We start from the raw sequence: 26279 nt of genomic DNA, 5'->3' as shown, positions 1-26279 counted from the left end.
TAGCACTGTTATATGGCACTTTTTGTACTGAGATAAATTCTAGACTGAATTTAGACAATACTTCAGACTGTGGAAAACTTTCTCAACACTTCTGTGTAATGTCAGTACATGATTTTTTTCTCAGGTTATAGATCATGAGCCCTTAACATTCTGATACAGAAACAAGAACACAATTCATGAACCAAGGCTTACGTATTTTCCTTCTTAATAAAGCAAAGAGAATTCACTGCACCAGAATGTTTAATTATCTTTAAACATGAAAACAGAATCAAACTTTAACTTATCACTATCAACTTAACTAACCTAACTTAACCCCCTTCTAATTCTAAGCGCATGAGTATGTAATGGGAGTATGTAAATTTAAGAAAGTTCTTTGGTTCACAGTGCAATCTCGCTTCTCATTCTTCCAAGTTCTCTGGTTTCAGGCAATTTTTATACTGTGCACAGAATTTAACATGTATAAAGTTCACCAGAATGTTTTGGAGGTTGAAATTAGAGGTAAATGAAGGATCAAGAAATTGAGGGATGTGGGGATTTTCTGGTTTGGTATGGCATCAGAAATCCTGGAAAATTTCCACAGACGTGGAAAGTGTACTGACTAGCTGCATCACAGTTTGGTACCAGGCGTAAAGCCCTGCAAAAGGTAATGGATACTGCCTAGGCCATCACAGGAAAAACCCTCCCCATCATTGAGAAATCTATAGGGAACACTGTCATCGGAGAGCAGGGATCCACTTCACTTTGATCTCGCTGCTATCATCAGGAAAGAGTTACGACATAGATCAGCAGCAATAGAATGGTTATGATCCAACTACAAGAATGATCTTGCTTTCCTTTATCCAGATATGGGTTAGTCAATAGTGACCATTACAATAGCCATAGCAGTACTGCTCTCTCTCTTGAGAAAGAAAAGCAGTCAAAGTGGCCATCCTCTCCGAAGCCACTCCAATTCTGTGTCCAGATGATTCTGATTGAATACTAAAAAGGCTTCAGTCTTTTATCACATGACTTGCTTGAGAAAAAAAACATTATTTTTAGGTTTCCAATTTCTTCAAAGTATGAGTCATGGCAGATGGCCTCCTGCTTGTTTACACAGGTGTCTGCTTTAGCAAATATCCATTGTTTCAGACTTCCAATGGAACAATCATCTCTGGTTTTATGACTGCTCCAGTGATAGATAAGCAGTCTCCAGTATGTATTATCTTTGTTTTTGTTTCCCTGTCCATCCCACAAAGTAACTTTACTAAAAATATGTATATATATGTCTATATGTATATATAAAATATATATATTTTTAATTTTTTTATATATATATCTATATATATAGATATATATACATATATTATAACCTAAAGATTAATAATAACATAAGTCTATAACAAAAAAGTACAAGACTCATACCAGGTTCAGGAACAGCTGCTACCCCACCACCATCAGACTCCTCAATGACAAACTCAAGCAGGGACTTGTTTAAGGACTCTTATTTTTGCATTTCATTGATTGTTTTTTGTTCTCTCTGTATGGCTCAGTCAGCTTGTTTACATTTCTTTATTTGTTTATATGTGCACATTGAGTAGTTATTTTTGCACTGCCAGTAAATGGTAATTCTGCCTGGCCCACAGGGAAATGAATCTCAGTTTTGTAAGTGATGTCCTGTATGTACTCTGACAATAAATCTGATATATGAATTAACCCAGAGGAAGAACATAGAACCATAGAGTTCAGGTCTGTGGAAGATCAACCACGATCATATTGAAACAGATTTCCAGAGCCAGGTGACCTATTCCTCTGCTATTTTTAATGTCAGTGAAGACTGGGACACAAGTCCAGAGGACTGTAGGCAGAAAATATGTTGCCCATGACATCCACCAGCTTCATCACCAGGGGTTGGTGTTCTTTAAGTGTATTTCACTTCTAAAATGACACGTGTTCTGTTTAAAATCCAGAAGGGGACAAGAGGTTGGCTTTACAACTACTGAGTAAAATGAAACAAATAAATCTCTTTCCTTTTATTTTTAAGCTCCACTCTTGAATTCTGTGAGCCAGGAGACTTCATTCAAAATTCAAGATTCATAGTAATAAAACAGTGCCATATTACATGAAATTTCTTTTTGCCTGCTGCAAGGCAGACAGATTCGCCACCAGCAGGAATTGCATGGATTTTTCTCCAGGGGCTCTCGTTTCCTGCCACCATTCAAAACGTACTGGGGGGTGTAGGTTAATTGGATGTAAATTGGGTGACACGTACTCGTGGGCCGAAATGACTTGTTAGCATGCTGTATGTCTAAATTAAAAAAGTAATAAATTAAATTTATCACTTTTTAGTTAGCTTCTAAAACTACCTATTTATAATTGTGAAAAAGCACAAAACATCTTCCTCAATAAACTGCCTCAAAATCTTAAAGATGGGAACATACCTGTTTCCCTTTTTTCCATGCTCAGGAAAACACACACTTGATTGGTCTTGTCTATCTTTAGAAATCTATTGGAAATATATTTTTATCTTTTCATCTGTATTTCAGGTGAGCTATGGCCCAATCCAATAATTGGGGGTTATTGGAACCAGATACAGGGAGTTTTTCTGTACCTGCGCAACAGGCTGTGGGCTTCTCTACACTGTTGGCAAGAAGAACTCTTATTCAAATGGAAACACTAGATCTCCAACAGTGTTTCAATGGTTCTCTCATATTATGTCCTGTTTAACTTTAGAAAAAAAAAGAGATCTCATGTATTTGATTCATTGATGAAATTTGGAGATACATGGCGACCTTTTATGTTGTATTTTCATTTGATGTAATGTTTTTAATATGATTAGATGTACTTATTTTTCCAGATGAGAAGTAGTTTTACCTTTATTTTTTGATTCACCATATGAATCAAAAGCTACAAAATATATGTAACCCTCAATGATGCACCATAAATAACTCCAAAAGACTGGAAGTTATGTGAAACTGATAGGATTTTATTAGCAATAGAATGGATCCATGTCAATACTGGTCGACTGTCTTGAACTGGGGAGGGGGCAGTGGACAGTCACCTTTATTCGGGAGTCTATGGGAGGAGCCACATGTACAGTCGGCCAAACAATTAAATATACAAACAGTAGTTTACCACATTCATCCCTTGTTTTTAAAAGAATTAAACAGGGTGAAGTGCATCTAATGTTACATAAATTAAGTTTATCAGGTGGTCTAATCTGTCACTGTGACTGTCACAGTTCTGGCTGCGGCTGCATCGCAGCAAGGAGGTCCTGGACAGCTTGGGCGCCTGTATGCAGACATCAGCGTTGGTTGGGTGGATGTATGGTGATGAGTCTGGCATGCATGATGATCGTTAATGGTCTCCAGAACCCATGAGGGTGGCAGGTCCCGAACAGAGACTATGTCTTCGTGCCCATCAGGGTATGCCACATAGCTTATTGGTGGTTGGTGTAGAGGAGGTGGACCCTTTTGACCAGTGGGTCAGACTTATGGCTCATCACATGCTTCTGGAGTAGGACCGGCCCTGGGGATGTCAGCCAGGCCAGAAGCGTGGTCCCTAATGCAGACTTTCTGGAGAAGGAAAAAATTCTTTCATGTGGAGTTGCATTGGTGACTGATGGAGTGGAGTGCTTCAGGGAGGACATCTTGCCAGCAGGAGACTGGAAGGCCTCTAGACCACAGGGCTAGGAGGATGGCCTTCCAGACAGTGGCGTTATCCCTTTCCACCTGCCCTTTCCCTCATAAGTTGTAGCTGGTGATTCTGCTCGTGGCAATGCCTCTGGCCAGTAGGAACTGGCGCAGCTCATCACTCATAAAGGAGGGCCCTCAATCACTCTGCATATAGTAGGGAAACCCAAACAGAGTGAAGAGGCTGTGTAGAGCCTTGATGACTATGGCTGCTGTCATGTCTGGGCAGAGGATGGCGAATGGAAAACTTTTTTTTTTGAAATTTATTTATAGTATCTCCATACATTCATTTCAAATTGACTTAGTATAATATTACATAATAGATACTAAATAATTTTCTAATTTTCACCCCCCCCCACCTCCCCTAACCCCTTAGGAAACCACCTTGTGGTGGTTAATTCCCAAAAACCCAAATGGGTGTGGTATAAACCACAAGTGGCCTATGACTTTCGGGAGCAGAAGTACCACCCCCTCCCCCCCCCCAGGCAGACAAAATACACATATAAACCGAAAAATCATCATTTCTTATATCCATAAAACCCCGGTCCATCAATTTAACCAATCTTATTCATAAACTCTTTTTTTTGAAAATCCAAACTTGCTATTAAATTTTGCACCCTTTCCACCCTCCCAACACTGAGTTAAACATTGTTTACAATCAATAAAAGCTTTTTTAAAAATTTTTTTTTCAAGTCTTCCTGAATTTCATCGACTGAATTAAAACACCTCTGAACATCCCAGTTCAATACCGAATCTTCCATTCTTCTCAGTCTCAAGTTGAATTTGTAGCTTACTTTCAAAAAAAGTTTTTTCAAATCTTTTAAAATTTTCTTGAACATAATTCCTTCGGTCTTGATCTTCTAAAGCATCAATATTATTCATAAGTTCTTTCTTCTATGTTTCCCAATTTAATATCAAATTTTCCACTTTGTCAATCTTCTCAATGTTAAGTTGAAATTATTGTTTATTTTCAAGAAAAACTTATTCAAAATTTTTAACTCTTCTTGGACATTGCTCCTTCGACTTTAATTTTATAAATCATCAATCTTGTTCATAGTTTCTTTCTACTGAGTTTCCAAATTTAATAAAGTTTCCGTTTTTTCCAATTTTCTCAATATTAAACTGATCTTGTTGTTTAGTTTAAAAAAACCTTTTCAAAACTATTAAAATCTGTTTGCAATGTATGCATACTCACAGATAATAAATTCACTCTTCCAATATTCCATCCAAAAAAAATCACTGATAAACCTTATTGCAGGTCAAGGAGTTCCATATATATGTTTATCTTCAGAAAATATTTCAAATATTTCAAATCAACATTCGTCGCCATCTTTCAAAAAGGAGTCCGAAATCAACTTTAATAAGTTCTGTTCTTGAGAAAATTCCAGCACCAACTCTGGCTCTGTCTGGGCAAATAGGTCAAATTTCTTCCAAAGTCAAAGAATGTAATTTTGTTCTGTATTTATAGATAATAAGTTCATCCTTCCGATATTCCATCCAAAAAAAATCACTAATAAACTTTAATGTTATCTGGATTTTTAAAACTCACGGGCAACCAATGCCAATTACTGCAATTTATCTTCATAAAACATTTCAAATCAATATTCATCACCATCTTTCAGAGGGGTGTCCAAGGCCAGCTTATCCGACAGTCCAATTAATGAACTCCATTCTTAAGAAGATTCCAGCCTTGACTCCGTGGTTCTGTCTGGGCAAGTAGGCCGAGTTTCTTCCAAAGTCGGAGAGTGTAGTTTTGTTCTGTATTTGAACTCTATTTTCCTTAATCTTTGTTGCCATTTAAACTAAAAACAATTGATAAACAAAACAAAGACTTTTAACAGAAAAGAAATATTCTTAAAACGGGTATTTATATAACTGTCTGGGGGAGACCGGGAAGGCACGTCCGCTCCCTACGCCATCTTGCCACGCCCCCCGCGAATGGAAAACTTGAGTACTCATCAATGATGTTGAGAGAGAACACATTGTACTCAGAGGAGTGGTCCTTTGAAATCAATGCTCAGACATTCAAACAGCGGGTAGCCTTGACCAGCTGCGCTTTGTCTGGTCAATAGAAGTGTGGTTTGCGCTCTGCGCAGATCTAGCTATTTCTGGTTGTAGTCCTGATCTTCTCGACTAAGTAAGGCAGATTGAGAGCTTTGATAAAGTGGAAGAACTTGGTGACTCCAGGGTGGCAGAGGTCGTTGTGGAGGGTTTGCACACTTTCTGCAGGATAGCGTTTCCCAGGCAGGAACAATATATAATTGTAGGTGGAAAGTTCAATTCTCTACCTCAATATCTTGCCATTTTTCATTTTACCTCACTGCTGGTTGTTGAACATGAAAGCTACTGCCCATTGGATAGTGAGCAAGGTCAATCGTTTGCCAGTTATGTAGTGTTTCCAGTACCATATTGCCTCAACAATGGCTTTGGCCTCTTTCTCGACAGAGGAGTGTCGAACTTCAGGGCCCTGTAGGGTGCGTAAAAGAAGGTAACGGGTCTGACTGCCTGGTTAAGTGTGACAGCCAGCGCTAAGTCGGATACATCCCTCTCCACCTAGAATAGGATGGATTCATAGTATGCATAGTAGCTTTGGCTATGTCTGCCTTGATCCGTCAGAAGGCTGCACAGGCCTCTGATGCTAGGGGAAAAGTGGTAGATTTAAAGAGGGGGTAGGCCTTGTCTGCATAATTTGGGTCCCACTAGGCATAATAGGAAAAGAAGCCCAGGCACCTTTTCAGGGCTTTTCAAGGATGTGAGGGAGGGCGAGTTCGAAAAGTGGACACATGATCAGGGCCGGGGCCAATGACTCCATTCTCCATGATAGCAAGGCAGGTTGTGCGAAATATGCATTTAGCCTTGTTGTATTTGAGGTTAAGGAGTTTGGCGGTCTGGAAGAATTTTTGGAGGTGGGCGTCATGGTCCTGCAGGCCATGGCCACAAATGGTGAAGTTGTCCAGATATGGGAACGTGGCCTGCAGCTCATACTGCTCTACCATTTGATCCATCTCCCACTGGAAGACTGAGACCCCATTGGTGACGCTGAAGGGGACCAGCAGGAATTGGTAGAGTCACCCATCTGCCTCAAAACCAGTATATTGACAGTCATCTGGGCAGATGGGGAGCTGGTGGTTTGCTGACTTTAGGTCGATGGTGGAGAAAACCCAATATTGCGCGACTTGGTTTGCCATATTGGACATGCAGGGAAGGGGGTAATTGTCTATCTCCATATATCTATTAATGATCTCACTGTAGTCAATGAACATTCTGTTTTTGTCCTTGTTTCCACCACACCACATGGGCTTGTGCTGGTTTCAATGACCCCCTCATTGAGTAGCCGTTGTACCTCCGAGCTGATGAAGGTCCTGACCCCGGCACTGGACTGCCTACCTTTGGTGGGAATGCATTTACAATCAAGGGTGAGGTTAGCGAACAGTGATGGAAGGATGATCTTGAGAGTTGAGAGTCCACAGAGTCCACAGGTCGTGCACCGAAGGCCACTTTGGCTGGGAACAGTGGGGAAAGAAGCCAGTGGGAGTTGTTGCTGATTGAGTGCAGTGGGCAATTTAAGAATTGCAGGTTACAGGCAGTGAGGAGGGGTGGGGCACATCCTACTCTATAATCACGCTTTTAAGGTGGCATTGGAAGTCCGGTCCCAGTAGCATGGGAGCCCAAAGTTGTTACAAGCTTAAAGTCCTTGTAGACAGTGCCCCTCACAGTCAGGGTTACTGCACAGTATCCATGGGCATCAGCTGTATTGAACTTCGAGGCCAGGGAGAATTTCTGACTCACTGGCTTAACTGCGAGGGAGTAGCGCTGCACTGTGTCCAGATATATGAAGCTCTCTGTGTTCCCACTATCGAACACGTAGCTCATCCTGTGGTCATTTGTCTGGATGTCCATTTGGGGAGGACTACCCTGATCCAGCATGATGGAGGTCAGTGTCGGGTCAGCCCCCATGGCTTGCACACGGTACTGCTGGGTATTGAAGATGGTGGTGTCCAAGATGGTGGCCCCCACAGCTCGCACGTAGCACTACTGGGTCTTGAAGATGGTGGCCCACACGGTCTGCAATAAATGCTGCTGGGTTGAGGTGGTTTGGACTTACAAACTTTCACGTAGTGCCCTTTCTTCCTGTAGTTGGAGCAGGCCGCATCTCTCACCGGGCAGCGTTTCCTTGGGTACTTGCCCAGGCCGTAGAAATAGCACTTTGGGTGCTCACAGAATACCATGGCCATGGTTGGGTCATTGGCAGGATGTATCGATAGCAATGCTAGGTGCTCATGGAGTATGGCGGCTGTGATTGGATCGCTGGGGGTGCATGGCGGAGACTGTACGTCCCAAGATGGCGGCACCCAGGGAAAACACGAGGTGGCCGTGTTGTTGGCCAATTAGGCTTCCACATTCTGGAGGGCTACCCCCAGTATGCCTGCCAGTTAAACCGCCTTCTGCAAATTGAGCTCACCTTGCTCTAACGGTCTCTGATGAATGTAGTTGGACCTGATGCCTGCGACATACGCATCTGTAATCAGGTCTTTGGTGTTCTCCATGGCCATCATGGCCTTGCAGTTACAGGCATGTCTGAGAGTTCATAGAGGCTGGAGGTACTCGGCACTCGATTCCTTGGGTCGCTGTTTTCAGGTGGCCAGGAGGTGTCTCACGTATACCTCATTCACCTTATTCAGGTACTGGTCTTTAGGAATGTCCATCACTTCTGAGTATGATGAGGTGTCCCTGACCACGGAGTACACCAGGGGCCTGACCCAGGAGTGCAGTACCTGCAGCCTGTCTTTCTCTGATCAGTTGATGGCAGATGTTGCCCGCAGGAACGCTTCGAAACAATGCAGCCAGAACTCGAAATTGGTGGAGGCTTCAGGTAATTGAGGGTCAATTTCCAACTTCTCCAGCTTCAGGATCTGCTCCATTGTTCAAAATTTATTGCTAATAAAATTGATGCACCATGAATAACTTCAAAAAACTGGAAATTATGTAAAACCTGATAAGCTTTTATTAGCAATAGAAGATGGAGCCATGTCCATACTAATTGACCACCCTAAACTGGGGAGGAGGCGGTGGAACAGTCACCTTTATTCAGGAGTATGTGGGAGGAGCCAATTGATGTGCCCAAACAGTTAAATATACAAACAGTACTTTACCATACTCAGGATAGGCTGCTCAGATGTTTTTTTTTGGTTAATTTTATTTTTTTTAATGGAGTAGGTTACATGGGTTTTTTAATATATGCAATATTTTTGGAGTCTTTTCTGTCTTCGCCCAGTGCAGTAGAGGGGGGAATTGAGTTTATTCTGTTTGAAGTTTTATCTTGATATATATATCGACAGCATCGAGTCCACGCTGCTGAAGATCCAGCTGCGCTGGATGGGTCACATCTCCAGAATGGAGGACCATCGCCTTCCCAAGATCGTGTTATATGGCGAGCTCTCCACTGTCCACCATGACAGAGGTGCACCAAAGAAAAGGTACAAGGACTGCCTAAAGAAATCTCTTGGTGCCTGCTACATTGACCACCGCCAGTGGGCTGATAACGCCTCAAACCGTGCATCTTGGCGCCTCACAGTTTGGCGGGCAGCAACCTCCTTTCAAGAAGACCGCAGAGCCCACCTCACTGACAAAAGGCAAAGGAGGAAAAACCCAACACCCAACCCCAACCAACCAATTTTCCCCTGCAGCCGCTGCAACCGTGTCTGCCTGTCCCGCATCGGACTTGTCAGCCACAAACGAGCCTGCAGCTGACGTGGACTTTTACCCCCTCCATAAATCTTCGTCCGCGAAGCCAAGCCAAAGAAGATATATATATATATATATATACACACACACACATACACATATTTTAAGTTTCATTCCTGTTTTTTCATTGTTCTGTATTTATTATAAAAACCAATAAAAAAATGATTGAAAGAAAGAACAATTTAGGGTCAAAAATTCATCTCCCTTTCTGATTTAATCAAACTGTAGAAGGCCTGTTTAAATGATCCTGCTTGAATTGGTTACTACAGTGGCAAACAGAATTAAACTAAATTCACAATTTGTACTTGTGATAGAACAGATTCTATCACCAATGTGTATATGTACAGATGGTAGTGTAGGATGACTGTGATTGGCTGAGAGTGTAGCCACACCTACTGGCAGGTCTTTAAGGATTGCTCCAAGCCAGATCAGGTCATTCCGGACTGGTCGATCTACTTGTGATATGCTCCAGTCTTTTAGTTAATAATAACCTTGGTTTGGATCAACAAGTCTTTGGTTCTTTTGACACGCATTACAATTTTATTAACTAAAATAAATTTTTAAGGGATGGAGTGTATGCTATGGCCTCGACATCGACCCACAGTCAGCTACAGCCTCGAATACTTTAAGCACTGGATGAGATTCTTCTAAACATACTTACAGCTCTCTGATCCTGCTGTGATAGAGGACAGCCATCGACTACTAATATTAATGACTATGGTGTCCCCAATAGTCTATCAGAGTGTCCAGGATGCGACCACTTACACTGCAGCCATGAAGATGCTGGAAGTGCTCTATGAGCGACCAGTGAACAGGGTCTATGCTCGGTATAAACTTTCTACAAGTAGGCAACAGCCCGGTGAGTCCTGTAAAGCTTATATTCAGGCACTAAGGGCAATGGGCATGAACTGTTCCTGCACAGACAGAACTGCTGCGGAGACCACAGACGATCTCATCCGGCCTATGTGGCTGGGGTTTGAACGAATGAGGTGAGGCAGCACCTGCTAGAGTACAGGGGAGATAACCTAGAGGACGCGATCCAGATCACAGAGACAATGGAGGCTACGGTCTTCAGTATGGACATGTACTCTCATGGCTAGACCCCACACTCTGATGTGAGTAGGATGCCCTCCCTTTACCCTACTACTGCCGCTACGCTGCCCGATGCAACCCCAAAGTGTTACTTCTGTGGGAAGAACAAGTACAGCAGGTCCCAGTGCCCGGTGAGAAAAGCCAGGTGCCAGAAATGCCTTAAAAATGGCTACTTTACTGCAGTCTGTCGCTCCAAAATGGCCGCTGTCAAACACAGTGCCTCGTGTGAAGCCAAATCGCCACTCTCCATTTCAAACACTTCTTCCTCAGAGCTCTCGTCCAATAAGAGCGAGGACTTCACCGCGCGGCAGCCGAGCGTGGAAGGTACAACCCACCCTCGCCGCAATGACGTTCACCCTAACGTCTGACCAGGCCCCAGCCCCAACCCCAACCTCAACACCCGCCGACGTTGCCGACCAGGGACACGCTGTCGTCGACCAGGGACCCGCTGCCGACCAGGGACCCGCTGCCGACCAGGGACCCGCTGCCGACCAGGGACCCGCTGCCGACCAGGGACATGCTGACGCTGCCGACCAGGGACATGCCGATGCTGCCAACCTGGTACCCATCAACGCTCCCAACCAGGGACCCAACGCTGACGTCCGGGGACCCGCCACCACTGACCGCTCCCCCTCTGATCGCTCCCCTGCTGACCGCCCCACCGCCGACAGCAAGCAACAACCCCCAACACTTACTTTTGGCTGCAGGCAGCAACACCACCTCCCCGACACTGTTTTTTCAGGCCCTACTATTTGCGTGATGTCATCACACACACGTTGCATGTCATCATCACGCACACGTTGCGTGTCATCATCACGCACAGGTTTCGTGATGTCATCACACAGGACTCCCCTGTCTACATTACAAGTTTCTGCATCAATAACCCTTGACCAAGACTTCCCCCAACCCCCTCACAAAAGCAATGGAACTGATTAAAGTGCATGGACACTACACCATTCCTTATTTGACTCAGGGTCAACTGACAGTTTTATCCGCCCGGATCTGGCCCACCGTTGAGGAATAGCTATATTCCCCACTACACAGAGAATTTCATTGGTGACCAGATCGCTCTCGACTGGGGTAAAGGGGTACTGCGTGGTGACCCTGAAAGTCCAGGGCATCACGTTCACAAACTTCAAACTATTAGTCCTTTCACGATTGTGCACCCCTTCTCTGCTGGGACTGGATTTTCAGTGCCAGTTTCAAACCATATCCCTGCACTTTGGGGGGCCTCACGCTCCACTCTCTGTCTATAACCACTCCACCCCGGGAATCTCCTGCCAGCGGTAGCCCGAGCAACCTGTCCCCGCACTCCGGGGCCTCACCTATAGTCTCTCCACCCTCCGAGTTGCTCCGCCAGCACTTTTCGCAAATCTCACCCCTGGCTGGAAGCCTGTGGCCACCAAAAGCTGCCAATATAGTTCTGAACACAAGAAATTTATCACAAACGAAGTACGCAGACTGCTGGATGAGGGTATTATCGAACCTAGCTCAAGTCCATGGAGAGCCCAGGTAGTGGTTGTTAAAAACGGGGAGAAGCTGCGGCTATAGCCATTGACTATAGCCAGACTATCAACCGCTTCACACTACTGGATGCGTACACCCCTCCATGGATTACAGATCACCCAATACCGTGTATTTTCCACATTGACTTACGATCAGCCTATCTTCAGTTCCCGATCCGCCAAGAAGACCGACCTTTCACGGCCTTCGAAGTGAATGGGCGGCTGTATCAATTCCTCAGGGTACCCTTTGGGGTCACAAATGTTGTCGCGGTCTTCCAGCGGGAAATGGACCAGAACGGGCTGAATGCTACTTTCTCGTATCTGGACAATGTCACCGTCTATGGCCGTGACATGGAGGATCATGATGCCAACCTTGAGAAATTTTTTCAGACTGCAACTCAGCTGCACTTGACCTACAATTTCAACAAGTGTGTCTTCTGGACAATTCAGCTCCCAATTCTGGGTTGTGTGGTGGAGAACGGAGTGGTCATGCAGGTCCCTGACCGCATGTGACCCTCATGGACTTGGCCCCCCTCCCCCCCAAACCCAGAAGGCACTCAAACGCTGCCTGGGTTTTTTCTCTTACTATGCCCAATGGGTTCCACACTATGCCGACAAGGTATGCCCACTCATCAAGACCACCTCCTTTTCCCTGTCAACCGAAGCCAGACCAGCCTTCGACCGCATCAAATTGGACATCGCTGCTGCAACGCTGCACACCATCGACGAGTCCATTCTGTTCCAAGTCGACTTTGCACTGGCAGCCACTTTGAACCAGTCATTCTGGACTGGTCGACCTACTTGTGATATTGTCCAGTCTTTTAGTTAATAATAGACTTGGTTTGGATCAACAAGTCTTTGGTTCTTTTGACGTGCATTACAGTACTCTACTTAATTAATGGTGTAGTCAAACAAGATTTGGTCTCTATACTATGACAATTGTCATTTGGCAGGCAACTGATTAATTGTAATTCCAATTCTCAGCTGAGAATGTTCTTACATACATGAATAAGGATAGATTTAATGTAATTCTCCACCTCCTAAATAGACAGGGGGCTAGTCTCTCTCATTGACATGTTTAGACTAATAATATTGGGCTTGATACAAAGTTTTATTTGTAATAGATTTGGAGAACTGAATCTTTTTCTCCATCACAAAATTTGTGAGCAACTTATAACAATAATTTAGGTTTGATGGAACAAGCTGGAATTTGCTAAAAGCCATAATTCAGTAAAATACTTCATTTGCAGTTTAACCACGATTGACTTCCTGGTAAAGTTTCAGCCATCAATTGGCAAGGGCCTACCTGCTCGCTGCATCTTGTATCATGTAATATTGTCAGGTGGGTTAGCCAGAAAAAGTTCTACTCCCGAAACAATTTGAATAAACTTTGTAAGCTTCCAAAGCAGAGGCATTACAAAACATTCAATTGTTTAATGAAACAATTTTCTAAAATTAAAATCGATAGAAATTTACAAAATTAAAACATGACTGAACAGATTCCACTGATGGAAGCCACCGATCAGGCTTCCCTGAGAGCAAAGATTGTTTTTTTAAAAACAAAATACCAAATCTGAATGATTTTCGGTGGTTGAAATTAAGGACCGTTAAACTGATTCAAACCTTGAGAAATAGTGAAATTTCAGGCTATTGGGATTTTGGTGGAGATTGGATCCATTTCAGGTGCCGGTCAATTGAAATTTGCCAGCCCATCCCAGAAATAAAATTAAAATAGAATTCATCTAGGGAGCGGGAAATGGTGAAGAGCCTGGATCAGTGAGTGACAGCCACTGTTCTGAAATATGTTGAACACCCTGTCCATCCTGGTACTCAGGTTCTATGGAAGACTTGGGGGATGGAAATTCCCATTTTAATGATTCCCTCCTTCAAATCTATTCACTTCTATGTCAGTGAAACACAAAAGTCTGCAGATGCTGTATTTGTAATAAAAACACAGAATGCTGAAGGAACTCAACAGGTCTTGGGTGTCCATATGAAGATATGTAACAGACATTTCAGGCTTGAACTCAGTTATAGCTTTACCTCATATGGATGCTCTGAGGCCTGCTGCGTTTCTCCAGAGTTTATTTGTTTTTATCTCTCTGTCAGTGACAATGTCTGAATCAAATGGAAATTATAATAGCTTTAAACACCAGCAGGATCATAGCCGTAGATTAGGTTGGACAATGCACATGTAAAGCTCTGCCTCATCTGAAAGGTTTGTTTATGGCCCCGAATGGAGGTGGGAGGGAGATGGAAGGTCAAGTTTTGTACTTCTGGTGATTTTTGCAGGAAGTACCTAAGATGGAGGAAGTAGGAGCAGGGAGGGGTGAGCAGACTAGGGAGACTTATCCCTGCAAAAACAGATAGGGCTGCAGAGGGGAAGATGTGGGTGCCATTGAACCCAGAAGGCATTAACATCAACCTTCAATTTCCATTAGCAACTCCCCTCCATCTTTCCACTTCCCCATCTCTATTTCTCCTTTCCTGTAGCTCGTCTCTCTCCCTCTTTTGTTTCCTCTCATGTATTTTACACAGCTGCTGCATTCCAGGAAATTATTCCCAATGTCCCAGAATGAGGTCGGTGTAAAAAGATCAGAACAGGAATAAGGACGCATTCCTGTTCCGACATTTTACCTCCACGACCTCTAGTAATTTTCATGGATCACCTATAGTCTAAACTGAACTGCAGGCAATCCGTGAACAATAGGCTAATGGATAGGATGTCCAGCCTCCTTAAATACGGCATCTCAGGTATTCCGTCTCAACTCGCGGTATGACACAGATATTTGGATTTTTGGTTGTTCCTGTGAAATTGCCCACTCTGGGAAAGTAGAGAGACATTTCAGAATGGAAAAAAAAATCACACAAGTTCTATCTGTCTCCTTTCCTCCAACTCTGTATCCACAGAGCCACCTCTCCCCTAATAATTTCTCACCTTTCCTCTCCTGTCTTCCCATCCCTGTCTAATTATCACCTTTTGTCTGTTGGCCTGTGCTCCTCCCCCTCCCATTCTTCCCTTCTCTCCAACTCTTTTTATTCAGGTGCTGCTTGTTCTTTGCTCATACCTTGAAGAAGGGCTCAGGGCCGAATCCTTACCTCCAATGGCTGCTATGAGTCCTGCTGAGTTCCTCCAGCATATCTATGTTTTGCATCAATTGTGATGACCAAGTTCTTTCTATATTGTATAAAAATACATTGTCTTATTTCCTTTGATATGCGGTGAAAGAATGTGATTCAGACAATGTCAGGGGCTGTTCTGACTTCTCTTAGTAAAGTATTTCACAGATTGATGTTCAATTTCAGCAAATGCACTGGTGAGTATGTTGACAAAATCTAAATTTGCAGAGTTGTAAACAGACACTTTAAATTGAATCTAGATTTATTCCTGATCAGACTGTAGGGAACCATCCAATTATCCGATGTAAACAAAGTGTTTAATTTAGAGTAACAGATGCACTGAATCCATTGAATGCCCTGCTGTGATTAGAAGGTGACTGATTAATGAATTTCTCTGCAGATTGGTTTGCAATAAATATTGTTCCAAGTCATGGTTTTGTCATTCTTCCTGATAATCTGACAGCAGCAGTATGGAGAAGAGTCATAAAGAAGAAGATGGGGAGAGAGAAGTTGATAAACCATGAGAAGAGGGGAACATTGCTCTTTTAAGTGGCTTTACTTTAGAATTTTTTGGCATATTTATAAATAAATGCATGTGAAAAAAGAGTTTATTGTCATATGCAAGCACAACATCTGCAGTGAACATCTTATTGGCTGTTAAGTACTGAAAACATGCTCACAACAATATATGTTTCAATAATACATAAGATGCCTCAAAGAGAGAGAAAAAAAACATAAATATAAAAGGAAGAGAAAAAACAGATTCACAGTGAGTCATTGTATGTGGGAATAGAGTTTTGACTCCAATACCATGTGTGCACTGATGCAGCAACTCATACTTGTGAGCATGTTATGAATTGTGATACAGGCTACAAAAGAGCCTTGAAAACCATATCAACATGTCATGTTAAACAGTTTTGTATCAGGACCTCATTACCTTCACCAATCAGGTGATGATTGTAGAAGTGTTGCATGCAGATACAACGTGCAGCCATCCCAACAATCATATCCGAGTTACTGAACACCTTTGACACAGAAGTCTAAAATCTTTCTAAACAATGAATGCTTAAAAAGAATGAAGCCTTTGAAAAAAAAAGCCTTCCATTAAGTTCATTTCAACAAATCATACGCAATAACTAGCCTGAATCAGAATAATGCTTGTGAATCTGATTTCTTGCATAATATATTAAAGATCGCAACTGATAAATGGAGAGAAAGAGAGAATATAGTTCTCTATTATATTTTTACAGAATATATTAATTTCTTTGATGACGTGGTGTACTTAATTCATAGGATTTAAAAATTAGTTTGACTTCAACTTTGGCTTGCATATGTTTGTCAGTAAAAGCACAAAGCTGGAGAAACTCAGCAGGTCAAACAGTGTCCTTTAAATAGCAAAGATAACAATACGTAACCCAACAGTTTTAGCTTGAGCCCTTCATCAAGATGTGGAAAAATGTTGGCAGGCTACCAAATTTACAGGTAAGGGGGAGTGGGTGGGAGGCATGGGGGAGGAGCATTGTCGCAAAGCCAGGAGGTAATAGGTGGAGAAGGAAGGGAGGGGACAAGGAGCAAGCAAAAGGAGGAGGGTTGGCTGGGTGAGTGGCCTCAGGAGGGGCCAAACATTCCCCCACAAGTCCTCCCTCATGACTGTCCATGACCCCAAATAAGCCTTTCAAGTGAAGCAACACCTCACAAGATTGATTTACTGCATCCGGTGCTCATTTTCTGGCCTTCTCTATATCAGCGAGACTGGGTACAGACTGGAAGATCACTGAGCACCTTCGCTCAGTCCCCACCAGTGACAGGGACCTCTCAGTAGCGAACCATTTTAGTTCTGCATCCCACTCCCATACTCAGATGTCTGTCCATGGCCTCATGTACTGTCCACCCGCAAAGTGAAGGAACAACGCCTGAATTTCCATCTGTACACCATTCAACCAGATGGCATTAACCTCGACTTCTCTAGTTTCTGATAATCTCCTCTCCCTTCCCTTCCCCCGTCTGGTTTCCCTCAGCTCTCCAACCCTTCCCTCTCTATTCACCGAGACACCCCTTCTCCCCTTGCTTGGTGCTGTGCCCTCCCTCCTTTATCAACCTATTACCTCCTGCCTTTGTGACCATGCTCCTCCCCCCCAGGCCTCTTGCTTTACCTTTTTATTTGGGTGCCTGCCAACATTTTGCTATACCTTGATGAAGGGCTCAATCCCAAACTGTCAGTTATGTATTTTTATCTTTGCTATATTAAGTACACTGTTTGACGTGCTGAGCATCTCCAAATCTTATTAGGATCATAAGACATAGGAGCAGAAATAGGCAATTCAGCCCATTGAGTCTGTCCCACCATTAAATCTTGAACGGATCCATTTTCCCACTCATCCCCACTGCCCTGCCTGGCCTTGTCCCCATGACCTTTGGTGATCTGGCTAAAGAAGAACCTATACTTTAAATATACCCAGTGATCTGGCCTCCACAACTTCCTGTATGATAACCCTTTCATCCCTGGAATCATCCTCGTGAACTTCCTTTGAATCGTCTCCAACATCAGTGTGGTAAACCATTGTATGCATAATTATCTGGTCAAGCATACCTAAGGGCCAGTTGTACCTGTGGCCCCTCCCCACAGGTACCTGTATAAAGGTGACAGTTCCACAGCGCCCTGCAACTCACTGCAGGATAACCAAACAGTCAGGATATGCTATGCTCTCAAGCAAATTAAAGCTTATTGGTTTCTCCACAATAGTCTCCTGTTGGTGTTTTTTTACAATGGAGCAGATCCACAAACCAGAAAAGCTGGAAATCGGCCCTCAATCGCAGGAGGCGTCTATCAGCTTCGAACTCTGGTTGTGCTGTTTTGAAGGAATCCTGTAGGCCTCCTCCACCACTGTGCGATCAGAGTCTGATAAACTGCAAGTACAGCTCTCCCGCATTGGCACCCTGATGTACTCCATGATCAGGGATGCCACAATGTACCAGGAGGCCATGGACATCCTCAAAGGGCAATACCCACGTAAAATCAACGTTGTCTTTGCTAGACACCTTTTAATGTCTCAAAAACAACAACCTGGTGAATCAAACACCAAATATCTTCGGGCTTTGCAACCACTTGGCAGGGCCTGCGAATGCAAAGCCGTGTCTGCCACGGAATATACAGAGGACCTGATCTAGGGTACCTCTGTCGCAGGGATCAGATCCAATTACATATGACAGAGACTTTTGGAGCAAGGGGAACTCAGTCTGCAGAGAGTAGTCAAAATGGTAGGTATGCTGGAGGTGGCTCTCCAGAACATGGAGGCCTACTTGACCAACAATGCAGCCACCTCGTGGTCACCCCGGTCACAGCCATCTTGGGATGTGCCACCACCCCCCGACCACCGCTCCACTAACAACCAGACGACAGCAACAGTGCTTCGTGAAAGCCTCCCAGCACTCTCAACCAGCTCTAGTAATGACACAACCACAGCTGCAGAGTTTCAGGAACTCCTAAAGTGCTACTTCTGTGGCCTGGGAAAGCATCAGAAGAAATGCTGCCCAGTGAAGGATTCATTCTGCTCCAGCTGTGAAAATAAGGGCCACTACACCAAAGTGTGCAAGTTCAAACCTGTTCCTAGCAGCGTCACGTGTGGATCATGGGGGCCATCTTCTACAACTGGGGCTAGCAGTGCCATGTGCAATCCGTGAGGGCCACCATCTTGGACACCATCTTCAGGGCCCAACTGTGCCATGTGCGGGCTATGGAGGCCACCATTTTCAGTGTCATCTTCCAGATTTGGAAACACCTGAGGTCTGCCATCTTGGACGCCGCCATCTTCTACTGCAGCAATATGCAATAACCCGACTCTAGCCTCCATCACCCTCAATCAGGACAGTCTGCACCAGCTCACCAGGTCGATGATGGACATAAGGTAAACAGCCACGTGACAAGTTGTTTGTTTGATAGCGGGAGCACGGAGAGTTTTATACATCTGCACACAGTGGGGCACCCCTCCCTCTGCTACTGGCAGTGAACCAGAAGCTCTCCTTGGCATCCAAGTCATATACAGCGGATGTTCTGGGTTTCTGTATTGTGACTTTAACAGTGCGGGGTATTATATATAACTTTAGACAAATGGTGATGTCACAGCTCTGCGTTGCTGTACTGTTGGGGCTTGATTTTAAATGTCACCTTAAAAGCATGATGTTTGATGGGTCCCATTCACCCTTCACCATTCATAACCAGAAATTTGATAGCCAAACCCCCGCTGTACACATCCACCATCCAAACCACTCACCATGCACAACTTGCGGGTGCTCCACACTTAAAGTTCCCCCTCCGTTGCTATTTGTCAACCTCACTCCTGATTGCAAACCCATCACCATTAAAAGCAGATGGTACAACACCGGGGACAGGGCCTTCATCTGGGCAGAGGATCAACACTTATTTAAGGAAGGGGTTATTGAAGGGGCAATAGCCCTTGGAGAGCATAGGTAGTGGTGGTGCAGAATGGGGAAAAGAATTGAAAGGTCATCGACTACAGTCAGACCACTAATAGATCCACTGAATTGAATGCATACTCCCTTCTGCGAATCACCAACATGGTCAACCAAATTGCCCAGAATCGGGTTTTTTCGACCATTGACCTAAAGCCAGTGTATCATCAGCTACGTGTCAGCCCAGAGGACCACCAGCATATGGAGTTCGAGGCGGATGCCAGTCTCTACCACTTCCTGTGGGTCCCCTTTTAGTGTCTTGGTCCTCCAGAGGGGGATGGATCAGTATGAGTTGCAGGCCACTTACCTGTATCTCGATAAATTCACCATCTGCGGTCACAACCTGCAGGATCATGATGCCAATCTTCAGATGTTTCTTGAAACAGCCAAGCTCCTTAATCTGACATACAACAAGACGAAGTGTATGTTCCACACAACTCGCCTGTCCATCCTTGGCTCTGTCGTGAAGAATGACATCATTGGCCCAGACACAGACCACATGCAACCACTCCTGGAGCTTCCCCTCCCACACAGCCTCAAGGCCTTGAAGAGGTGCTTGGGCTTTTCTCCTATTATGCTCAGTTGATCCTCAATTATGCAGAGAAGACCCACCCTCTTATCAAATCTATGTCCTCCCCCCTGGTGGAGGAAGCTTGTGCAGCCTTCAACTGCATCAAGTCCTACATCGCCAAAGCCACCATGCACGCTGTGGACAAATCCACCCTTTTTCAGGTGGAAAGCGATGCATCAGGCTTCACCCTGGCAGTGACCCTTCATCAGGCTGGCAAGCCCATCACATTACTTTCACACATCCTGCAGGGCTTCGAGATTCAACAGACCTCAGTTGAAAAAAGGCCCAAGCCACTGTCAAGGCAATGCGGCACTGGCTCCATTACCTGGCCGGTAAGAGATTCTGACCGATCGCGTTCATGTTCAACAACCAACAAAGGGGCAAAATCAAAAAAACGATAAAATACTGCGGTGGAAAGTACTATTATCCACCTATAACTATGACATCCTGTACCGGCCGAGGAAACTTAATGAGCCACCAGACACCCTGTCCCGTAGGACTTGTGCCAGTGACCAGACCAACTGCAAAACCTCCTTAATAATCTCTGTCATCCCGGAGTCACCAGGTTTTTTCATTTTGTTAAAGCACACAACCTGCCGTACTCCATTGACGAGATCAGGACCGTGACAAAGAACCACCAGGACTGTGCTGAGTGCAAGCCGTACTTCTACTGGCCAGGCAGGGACACTCGCCCTTTCAACTGACTTAGGGTCGACTTTAAAGGATCCATGCCCTCCAACAACCATAACATATACTTCCTTAACATCGACAAATACTCCCATTTTGCATTTGCCACCCCTTGCTCGGACATGACCGCTGCCACAGTCATCAAGGCCCTGTGCATCCTCTTCACTCTATATGGCTTCCCCAATTATATCCACAGAGACTGGGTGCTTTCCTTTATGAGTGATGAGCTGTTCCAGTATCTTTGGCCAGTGGCATTGTCACGAGCAGGACCACTAGTTACAACCCCCGAGTAATGGGCAAGTGGAGAGGAAGAATGCTACAATCTGGAAGGCAGACCTCCTGGCCTTGTGGTCCAAAGCCTCCCAGACTCCAGCTGGTAGGAGGTTCTCCATGAGGCCCTCTACCAGATCCCTGCTCTGCAATGCCACTAATACTACCCAACATGAACATATGTTTTCCTTCCCCAGGAAATCTGTGTCAGGGATCACACTACCAGCATAGCTGACATCTCCAAGGCCCTCCTGCTCTGGAGGCATGTAAGAAAGCATAAGTCTGACCCATTGGTTGAAAGGGTCCACCACCTCCATGCCAACCCCCAATATGCCTACGTGGCATATCCGATGGACACAAGGGCACCATTTTAATCAGGGACCTGGCTCCCTCAGGGCCCCTGGAGACCACTGCTAATCACCCCACACACTCCCCATCATTGAGTGCACATTATCCACCAAACCTCTGGTATCCTGCCTTCACCCTGAGGGAGAATACAACAGGCATGGTGTCCACCCAACAGCACAATACTGATGAATACAAACAGGCACCTGAGACCATCCAGGACTCCACTGCTGCACCACACCACAACTGGTTCTATGACAGTCCCAGCAAATGACCAGACCATCTGATAGGCAGAACTTAAAACTTTCAAATTGTAAATTTCTAACTTTGTAAGTTCCACTTCACCCCCTAGAACTCTTTAAAAACAAGGGGTGAATGTAGTAAACCACTATAATGTATAATTATCTGGTCAAGTATAGTGTGACTGTATATAAATATGTTTTTGGGAGATAAATTGGAGGCAGGCTTTTAAGAGTAGGTCACATACAAACACTTTAAAATAGATATTTGAAATACTGGAGCACTGCTCATGCTAGACATGCCAGCTCCAGAGCTTTTGCAAAAGCTTTGGAGAGTGTCCAAGAGATTTCACTAATGGATTGTTGTTTACAAAAAGGCAACAGATGAAAGAACTTGTTTACTTGCTGTTCTAAGAGGGTCATGTGGTTTTGCAAGTAGAGAGAGTAAAACAGGCTTTTTCTCTGAGAGAGAGAGAGAGAATTCAGTTTTACAGTCACTAGCAACAGCTGGGACTGGAACAGGACAAGCTGGCAAGCTTGTGGAAAACCCCATTTGTGAGTGCTTTGTTCAGCCTGGTCAAACCCCTTGGGGTTCATGCAAGAGGAGAGGACTGGTTGTCTAATGTTTCACTTGGAAGAAGTTAAACAAAAAGGAACTCTGTGGTGACCTGAAAGAAAGAGGTTATCATCTGGAGAACCCTGAGGGGGAAAGTTTCATCAGCAAAATACTGAAGTGGCTGATTAAAAAGGAATCAGTTGTGGGTGTCCGGTGTACAACAAATCTCTCTCTGAAAACTGACAAGAACCTTCCTGAGCAGTAACTATTTACCTTTCAAGCACCAAAGCCTGGAGAACTTTATAAATGTTAAATTCTGTGCACAGTATAAGAATTGCCTGCAACCAGTGAACTTGGAGGAATGAGAAGTGAGATTAGACTGTGAATCAATTAACTTTTCTGAACTTACACACACATTACATTAGAAGGGGGTTAAGTTAGGTTACTTAAGTCAATAGTGATAAGTTAAAGTACGATTCTGTTTTCATGTTTAAAGATAATTAAAAGCAACTTTTGTTTATGTAACCATTTGTCTTGGTGAATATCTATTGCTGCTGGGTTTTGGGGTCCTCTGGGTTTGTAATAATACCTATTGGCTGATTGACCTGTGGCCCCTCCCCTTCTGTATAAAGGTAATTGTTCCACAGTCCCCTGCAACTCACTGCAGGACAACCAAACAGTAGGGATATGCTATGTTCTCAAGTGAATTAAAGCCTATTGGTTTCTCCACAATAGTCTCCTGAGTGATTGATGATGCATCATTCAGCACATGCTTTCTTCAATGAGCAGCCTAAAACTGCTCACAATACTCCAAATGAAGTCTCACCAGTGCCCTGTAGAGCTTTAACATCATATCCCTGCATTTACTACACTAATCTGTATCCTTCTGTGCCTTGGCAATTCAAGTAATTCATAGGCGGCACACTTAGCGTACAGCGCCAGCAATCGGGACTGGGGTTCAAATCCCATGTTGTCTGTAAGTACATTCTCCCCATGTCTGTGTGGGTTTTCCCTGGGGCTCCAGTTTCCTCCCACCATTCGAAACATACCGGAGTTTGTAGGTTAATTGGGGGTAATGAGACCACATGAGCTTATGAACCGAAATAGCCTGTCATCATGCTGTATGTCTAAATTTTTTAAAAACTAAATTAATTTTAAAGATGCTTTTTAAATGTCCAGTTATAGATCATTTCTAAACTTGGTCAAATGCAGCCCTGTGACAACCTGCTGAGTGGTGTAATCTGTGTACTCTCATGCCAGAAGAAGCCATGGAAAATGTGTAAAGGATAATTTAACAATCAACAAAGAGCACATTGAGACTATTCTTGAATCAGAGATGAATTCTTAAATGAGAGATGTCAAGTGTTCCAGTGCGCACATATGAAAATGACAAATGTTGCTTTTCTCCATGTACAGAATTAATATAAATTTTGCACTTCCTCTTCTGAGCATATTTTAATCATAGACATTTTTATGCTGAGTTTGTTTTTCTCTATCAAAGTAGAATATTGTTGAAATGTATTGGTGGCAGCAGGATATGAGTGAGAGAGAGAAGAATGGGATTCCCTTACTGTAAAAGGAACAGATGGCTTGGAGTTTGTCAAATGTGTACAGGAAAATTTTCTAAATCAATATACAGAGGTACCAACAAGAGAGGATGCAATAATTGATCTCCTATTAGGGAACCAGGCAGGCCAGGTGACAGAAGTCTGTGTAGGTGAGCATTTTGGATCCAATGACCATAGTTTCAAGTTACTTATGGAAAACGGACCTGGAGCTGAGGTTCAGAAAGGCAAATTTTGTGGAAATGAGAAAGGATCTTGGAGGAGTTGATTAGAATAAGCTATTTTCTGGCAAGGATGTGTCCAGCAAGTGGAAGGCATTCAAAGGTGAAATTTTCAGGGTGCAGAGTTTGCATGTTCCTACCAGGATTAAAGACAAAATGAACAGGCATAGAGCACCTTAGGGATATTGGTGATATGATTAAGAAGAAGAGAGAGGTGTATAACCAGTATAGGCAACAAGGAGTAAATGAGGTACTTGCACATTATAGAAAATGTAAGAGAATACTAAGAAGGAAATCAGGATGGAACAAAGAAGAAATGAAGGTGCTTTGGCAGATAATGTGAAGATAAATTCCAAGGGTTTCTCCAAGAGTAAGAAGATAACAAGGGACAAAATTGGTCCCCTCGAGAATCAGAGTGGTGAACCATATGTGGAGCCTCATGAAATGGGGAGATCTTAAACTGTTTTTTTTTGCATTGGTTTTACTCAGGAAACTGGCAGTAGCGAATAAGGGTGGAAGGGAAACAAATAAAACTGTCGTGAAACATGGAGATTAAGGAGGAGGAGGTGATTGCTGCCTTACATCAAATAGAGGTAAACAAATCTCTCTGGGCCAGATATGATATTCACTCGGACCTTGAGGAGACAAGTGTTGAAATTACAGGGGCCATAACAGATATATTCAAAATGTCCTTAGCCACGGGAGAAGTGCCAGAGGATTGGAGAGTAACTCATGTTGTCCTGCTGTTTAATAAAGGTGACAAAGTAAATCAAGTAACTATAGGTCAGTGAGCCTGACATCAGTAGAAGGTAAATTATTGGAAGGAGTTCTGAGAGATAGGATATATAGGGATGATTAAGGACAGTCACCATGGCTTTGGCATGGTAGGTCATGTTTAACAAATCTTGTAGACTATTTTGAGGAAGTTCCCAAGGAAGTAGATGAAGGAAAGGCTGTGGATGTTGTCTACATGGACTTTAGTAAGGCCTTCAACAAGGTCACAAATGGAAGGTTAGTTCAGAAGGCTAAGACATTAGGTATCCATAGAGTGGTTGTAAACTGGATTCAAAATTGGCTGAGTGGGAGAAAATTGAGAATGGTAGTGGATTGATGCTTCTCAGACTGGAGGCCTGTGACAAATGCTGTGCCTCAGGGATCTGTGCTGGAACCATTGTTGTTTGTTGTCCATATCAATGATCTAGATGATAATGTGGTGAATTGGATCAGCAAGTTTGCTGATGACGCAAAGATAGGAGGCCTAGTGGACAGTGAGAAAGATTTTCAAAGCTTGCAGAGGGGTCTGGACCAACAGGGAGAATGGGCCAGTAAATGGATGGTGGAGTTTAATGCAGACAAGTGTGAGGTATTGTATTTTGGAAGAGCAAATCAAGGAAGGACATACCCTGTAAATGGTAGGGCACTGAGGAGTGTGGAGGAGCAAAGAGACCTGGGAATACAAGTACATTGTTCCCTGAAAGTAGGGTCACAGGTGAACAGAGTTGTAAAGAAAACTTTGGGCATCTTAGCCTTTATAAATCAAAATATTGAGTATAGAAGTTGGGATGTTATGTTGAAGATATTTAAGGCCAAATTTGGACTACTGTGTGTAGTTTTGGTCACCTAGCTACAGGAAGGATATCAATACGATTGAAAGAGTGCAGAGAAGATTTTCTAGGATGATGAGTTTGTCAGAGGAACTACATCCTCAAGTTGCAGGCACATGACAGCAGTTCTATAAGCCAGGAGTTCGTCATCCTGGCACTGAGCCTTGGAGAGCGCCATGTAATCTACACTCAGACAGAGGGCATGTACAGCTTGAACAGAGGAGCAGGACAGGGCATCAGCCACCAAATTACTCTTACCATAGATGCATTTAATCCTGGTGGTCTTGCTGACAGGCAAAGGCAAATGTTAGTGGTTTGTGATCAGTAAATACTGTGAAGTCCCTGTCTTCAAAGAAATAGTGGAAGTGTCTGACCTCTAGGTACAGCGCTAGCAGTTCCCTATTAAATGTGCTGTAATTTTGTTTCTGGAGGGCAGAGGTGCATACTAAAAAAACACTAGAGGCTTCCATTGTTCATTCGTGTACTGGTACAAGATTTCACCTACAGCCGCATCGGATGCGTCTATCGCCAAGGCTACCGTTGTCTCCTTTGTTCACTCGAGTTCTTTGGCACCACTGGACATGATGTTGAAGTGCAGTTTCATAATATGAACTGCGGAGG

The 26279-nt window shown here is 43.9% G+C and overlaps 1 long non-coding RNA gene across 1 annotated transcript in view; it reads right to left on the bottom strand.

Annotated features, from left to right (window-relative positions):
- Positions 1–20053, bottom strand: part of LOC138762795 (uncharacterized) — a 41968-nt gene extending 21915 nt beyond the window's left edge. The window contains exon 1 of the long non-coding RNA XR_011357152.1: positions 19908–20053. This is a non-coding gene — a long non-coding RNA (uncharacterized lncRNA). The remainder of the gene's footprint in view (positions 1–19907) is intronic.
- Positions 20054–26279: the final 6226 nt, after the last annotated feature.

Source organism: Narcine bancroftii, chromosome 5, assembly GCF_036971445.1.
Source record: "Narcine bancroftii isolate sNarBan1 chromosome 5, sNarBan1.hap1, whole genome shotgun sequence".
NCBI lineage: Eukaryota > Metazoa > Chordata > Chondrichthyes > Torpediniformes > Narcinidae > Narcine > Narcine bancroftii.
The sequence above is the reverse complement of the archived record's forward strand: the minus strand, read 5'-3'. Positions and strand labels throughout refer to the sequence as shown.